Source organism: Accipiter gentilis, chromosome 25 (assembly GCF_929443795.1).
Source record: "Accipiter gentilis chromosome 25, bAccGen1.1, whole genome shotgun sequence".
Classification (NCBI taxonomy): Eukaryota; Metazoa; Chordata; class Aves; order Accipitriformes; family Accipitridae; genus Astur; species Astur gentilis.
Window position 1 is genome coordinate 18,457,080 of NC_064904.1, and position 5,182 is coordinate 18,462,261.

The 5,182-nt window shown below is 56.3% G+C and overlaps 1 protein-coding gene across 2 annotated transcripts in view; it reads left to right on the forward strand.

Moving 5' to 3' along the window:
• The first annotated feature begins 2,299 nt into the window (after nt 1–2,299).
• The window catches only part of OTX2 (orthodenticle homeobox 2), a 7,494-nt gene continuing 4,611 nt past the window's right edge, over nt 2,300–5,182 (forward strand). Inside the window, exons 1-2 of one of the 2 annotated variants that reach the window (XM_049828676.1) lie at nt 2,300–2,418; nt 2,627–2,718. The gene's annotated coding sequence lies outside the window, so the exon portion shown is untranslated. Of the gene's footprint in view, nt 2,419–2,626; nt 2,719–4,266; nt 4,798–5,182 lie in introns of those variants that run through there. The other variant, XM_049828677.1, reaches the window with a different exon arrangement.

A 5,182-nucleotide genomic window follows, 5' to 3' on the forward strand; every position in this document is an offset into this window, starting at 1 on the left:
CACTTGTTTTATTGGCCGCGTGAATTATTCCCAACTTCTCAGGCTGGGGGGGAGGGTTGGGAGAGGGGGGGGGGGAGGCAGAGGGAAAGGCTGGGATGTCCCTGCTGCCTCTGGCAGGCTGCAGGCAGGGGCAGCAGCTCTGCCTGCCCACTGCCCCCGGCCAGATGCAGGCAGGGCTGGCAGCCCGGCTGGGCTGCGAGGGCTCCGCTTCCAAACCTGCTCTCCCAGCTACTTTCTTCAGGCACTGAATTTGATTTCTCTGCCTCAGCCCGGCTTCCTCCAGCCCCCAAACACCCCTTTCTTTTTTTTTTTTTTTTCTTTTTTTTTTTTCTTTTTTTTCCCCCTCTTTTCCCCCTTTTATTTTTAATCGATTTCGAAAATACCCTCCTGGTCAGGATACACGGGAACGAATTATCTCTCTCATTCTTCCAAGGTGGATTAAGGTTATTAAATAATATGTGGGGGCGGGAGACGATGGCAAAGGCGGGGGGGAGGGGGGGAGAAGGGTTCAATCGGGATATTTATTCCTGGTGCTCTGCTAAAGGAGAGGCTGAGGGGTGGTGTGGCCGTGCCGACATGCGGGGCGGTGAGAGGGAAGGATTTGCCCGGTGCGGGATCTCTGGGTGAGGGTTGCGGGGAGGAGGGATGCTGCAAAGGGATGGGGGGGGGGGGAGCTGCAGCCGCCCCTCGCTACCCCCCCTCCAAAAAACCCTCTCAACTAAACAAACAAAACGTCCCCCAAAAGAGTCTCACAGCTCCGGGAGGGGAAAAAAAAAAAAAAAAAAAAGCCAAAAAACCCCTAAAACTCAACTCCAAGGAGTGGAGGGGCGTTCCGAGGGGGTACGGGGGGTATCAACCGGGTACCAACTTTCCGCCAAGTCGCCTCGCAAAAAAACCACCAAAACAAAACAAAAAAACCCACCCAAAACCCAAAACCAACCAGCGGCCAAAGTGGGAGCGGCTCCGGCGGGCAGGGCTGCGGCTGCTCCTAGGCGAGGGGTTATTTTGTTTGTTTGTTTGTTTATTTCTTTAATTTCCCCTCCTCTCCCCTCCCTCCTTCCCCCTCCTTCCTCCTCCTCCTCTCTGGAAGGAAAGAAAAAAAAAAAAACCCTACCAAAACCCCAAACCCACCCCCCATCCCCCCCCCCAACCCAACCCCGAGCATCCCAAACCTGCAAACCTCCAGCCCGGGCTGCACCGACACCGTTCGCTATTGCCCTAAAGTCCAAGGACAAACCACCTCGGATCGCACGCAGCCAGGCTCCGAGAGAGCCACAAAGAAGCGAATTAATTGCTATAACTTCATTAACATAGGTCACCCCATTAAAATCATCGAGCGGCTGCATTTCCCCCCCCCCCCCTTATTGTCAGAAGTGAAGGAAAGTGTGGGAGCTCTCCCTCCCTCTGTCCTCCTGCCTTTTGCCAAAGCTTTATTTTGGGGGTTACTTTGACCCGGGAGAAGTTGAGCGGAGACGGGGGGGCGAGATCCACCCCCCCGACCCCCCCCCTACACCCCCACCCCTTTGCTGCACCGAGTTTATTTTTCTTAACATTCGTGCACGTCCGGATTTTGCAAATTCAACGCGGCTCCGCTGCCTAAGTCCAATTCTACACCACCATCCCTATATATCTTATAAAAAAAAATAAAAATTAAAATACATTTCTATCCCCCCCCCCCTCCCCACCCAGGTGACTCAATTCCCCTCGTCCCGGGGACACTTGGCCCCTGGGAAGAGGAACGGGGGTGCAGGGGGGGGGGACCCGGGGCTGGGAGCACCCTGGCACCCCACTCCCCTCTGTCCCGAGTGGGGGGGGGGGGTCTCCCATTTCCCCCCGTGGGTTTCCCCGTGCCCAGCTCCACACCGCTCAGCCAAGGGCTCCTGGCAGGCTCCGCATCTCCCCCTTTCCCAAATATTTACTTATATATTTTAATATCTTTTGTTGTTATTAGTATTATTATACACACACACACCCCCCCCCCCCCAGCTTTTTGCTGCTCCCCTTCCTCTCCTTCCCCGGGCAATACGCTAACGCCGTCGCTGCTGTCCATCACATTAATTTGTACAATGACTTCATACGCTCCGCTCCATAATGTATATTTTTAAACCGAGCAGGTTCTTTTCATGTATATTCTCGTGTCATTTCGGTGGCTGTTATTTCTCGCTTGATTGTCCCCCCGGTACAGCAGCGGCCTGTTTTTTCCTCCCCCTGTTGTGTGTTTTTATTATTTTCCCCCTGGCTTAGATGTGTCAATCACTCTCTCCCTGCCATTGGTTGGAGAGTTTGCGTCAAAAAGTTGCCAGAGAGGCGCTTTCTCAGCAAAGCTCCCCGAGAGAGGTAGAGACCTCAGCTCCAACGCACCCTGCCACTATTATTAAAAATAAAATCACTTGACCAGCTCCGGCACCGGCCAGCTCTGTATGTACCGACCCCAGACCCCGAGCATCCCTGCATCCCTCTCCCGCACCGTCCCCTCCCCTTTCTCCCCCATTTATTCTCCTTTTTCAAACATTTTTTTCTCTCTCTCTCTCCCCCACCCCAACCCCCCCCCCCCCCTCTCTCCGATGTCGTGGGCATGTGCATGCGGCGAGCTCTCTAACCTCCCGCTTTGTGCTTTCTCTCCCAGCTCAGCCCGACCCCTGAATTTGGGGAGGATCCGGCCGGCAGGTTTCACCCCTCGCCCCCCAGCCCTGCCCGCGGCTCCGGCGAGGCTCGTAGGTAAGTCCGACCCGCTGGCTTCAGCCTTCTTCGGGGGGGGGGGGGGGCATCGCTCGGTGGGTAGAAATACAAGGGAAGGGGGAATTAAATGTATTAATTTTATTTTATTTTTTTTTTAAGAGTATGTGTGCGCTGGGATGGGGCGGAGGGGGGGGAGCGGGGAGCAGGAGGGTCCCCCCGGAGGAGATGCAGGGGCTGCCTGGGTTTTTTTTTTTTTTTAGGGGGGGGGGGAGGCCGGGCCCGGTTGGCCCAGGCCGGGTGGAGGACGGGAGGCAGCCCCGGGGGCTGCTCGGTCCTCGGAGGAGAACGGGAGGTGCTGGATAAAAAGGCGAAGGGGGTTCCCACCGCCCCCCCCCCCAGCCGTCCCCCCGCCGCCGCGGCCGGGCTCTCTCCCCCGGGCCGGCGGAGGTCGGGTTCGCTCCGGTTCTTCACCGCGATTTCGTTGGGTACGTGATTTTTATTTTTATTTTTTAATTTAATTTTAATTTTTTTTTTCCGGCCTGATCCTTTGGCCTTTAGTTATTCTCTGACCCCAAGGCGGAGTTTTAAAATTAGAAATAACCGGGAAGAAATTTCTCCCTTCTCTCGGCTCCTGCCTGAGACCCCCCTCTCCTTCCTCCTCCTTCCTCCTCCTCGCGATGCGGAGACTCAGCGAAGTAATTTTGCAAAGGTGTCTTTGAGCACTCGAGGCGGGAGAACCGGGCTGGAAATAGCAGGGAGAGAAATCCTGAAGGCGTTTTGGGGCCGGAGCTTCACGGCTCCGTGTGGGTGAAATGGATGGCGAGAACGGCATCCAGGTCGGAGAGGGGCCGGAGCTGTTTTCCACCTCCCTTATCTTATTTATTTTATTTTTTTAAAGCCGTGGGAAAGCGCTTCCCAAAGGCACCGGCCGGGTATAACGCGCCCCGGCCTCTCTCCTCTGAATTGCACCGTGTTGACAAAGAGAAAGTCGGGAAAGTCCTTGTGCACCGGCACAAGTTTCTTTAGAGCTAAAAACCTCTTTCGCTGCAGAGATTTATTTCGATTTCGGCTCCTCCGAGAAGTTGAGCTTGATTATTTCTTTCTTTGGAAAAGATGCAACTCTTGTTTAAAACAAAAAAAAAAAAAAAAAAAAAAAAATAAAGCGGTTAAAAAATGCCACCGGCTGGCGGTGGGGAGGCAGAGATGGGTCAAACGGCTCCGCTGCGGAGGTCGCTGCCCGCCGAGCCGGGCTCCAGCGCTCCCGGCCGGCCCTTTTCCTTCGCCCGCCCCGGAGAGGGGCCGGCGGCCGCGGAGCTGCGCGCAGGTTTGGGGGGCGAAGAGCCGGGAGGAGGAGGGGGGGGGGGGGGCGGTGAATAGCAGAGCCAGTGGTGGATCCATCCCCTCTACCTTCTCACCCGGGGAAAAAATTCCCGTGCTGGGAAACAGCAACCCAAACCCTCCCTCCGGGGTGGGGGAGAGGTAAAAATAAGAAAAAAATTAGAAAAGGAAAAAAAAAAAATATATAAAAATTAAGGCAGGCGGTGGAGGCCGGTGCGGGCAGGGAACGGAGCTCTCGTTTGCGAACCAAACCAGCCCCAAATTGCCTTTTCTATCTCGGCACCTTTCCCCCCTCCCCTTACCGCGGGAGCATCTCCGCGCCGCTCCGCGGCCCGCGGAAGCCCCCCCGGGGCCGCCCGCGTCCCCCCGCAGCGCGGCCAAAGGCAGAGGCGCAGCCTGCGCGCCCGGCCGCGGATCGCTGCTTTGCATTAATCAACCCGGGCGATCAGCGGAGCTGGGGCCGGTGGCCCGTAATTAGGGAGCGTGTGCCGCCCGGATTATCTCGTTAGTTTATCAAGAAAACATTTATTATAATTAATTCTCGGACGGGGTAATTATTATTGAGCGAGGGCAGAGCAACTGGTAGCCGGGTTCTTTGCGGAGCGAGGAGTCCGGGGGGGGGAGAGAGGAGGGGGAAAAGGTGACAGATTGCGGAGCGAAGCCGTTGCTCCGTGGGCTGCGGGGTGGCCCCGGGGTGCGCGGCCGCGGGCGGGCGGCTCCGCGGGCGGCCGCGCTGGGCTGGCGCCTCAGCCTGATGCCGCCGAGTTTACTAGAATGGAGGTTTGGTGGTTTGGTTTTTTTTTAATTATTATTATTGTTTTTTACGAAAGGGGTGTTTGAGGGTTTTGGTGGTGGTGGTTGGTGGTTGTTTACGCGTTTTTAAGCGGGCAGCAAAACCCCAGGTTTGCTCGCCCCGCGCATCTTGCGCTGCTCAAGAAATTGGCGAAGCTCCTCGAAACCCACGCGGAGCTGGGCTCCCCCCTCGGCAAAGTTCCCCCTTTTCAGCCTCTTCCCGGGGGTGGGTGTGTGTGTGTTTTTTAAAAACCAGGGCCCGACCCTACACACACACCCCCCCCCCTCCGCGCTAGATGCGCGCCCGCTCCGCCGCTCAGCGCATCTGAGGGCGATAAAGCGCTTCTCCGAGGGGAAAAAAGAGAGAAAACTC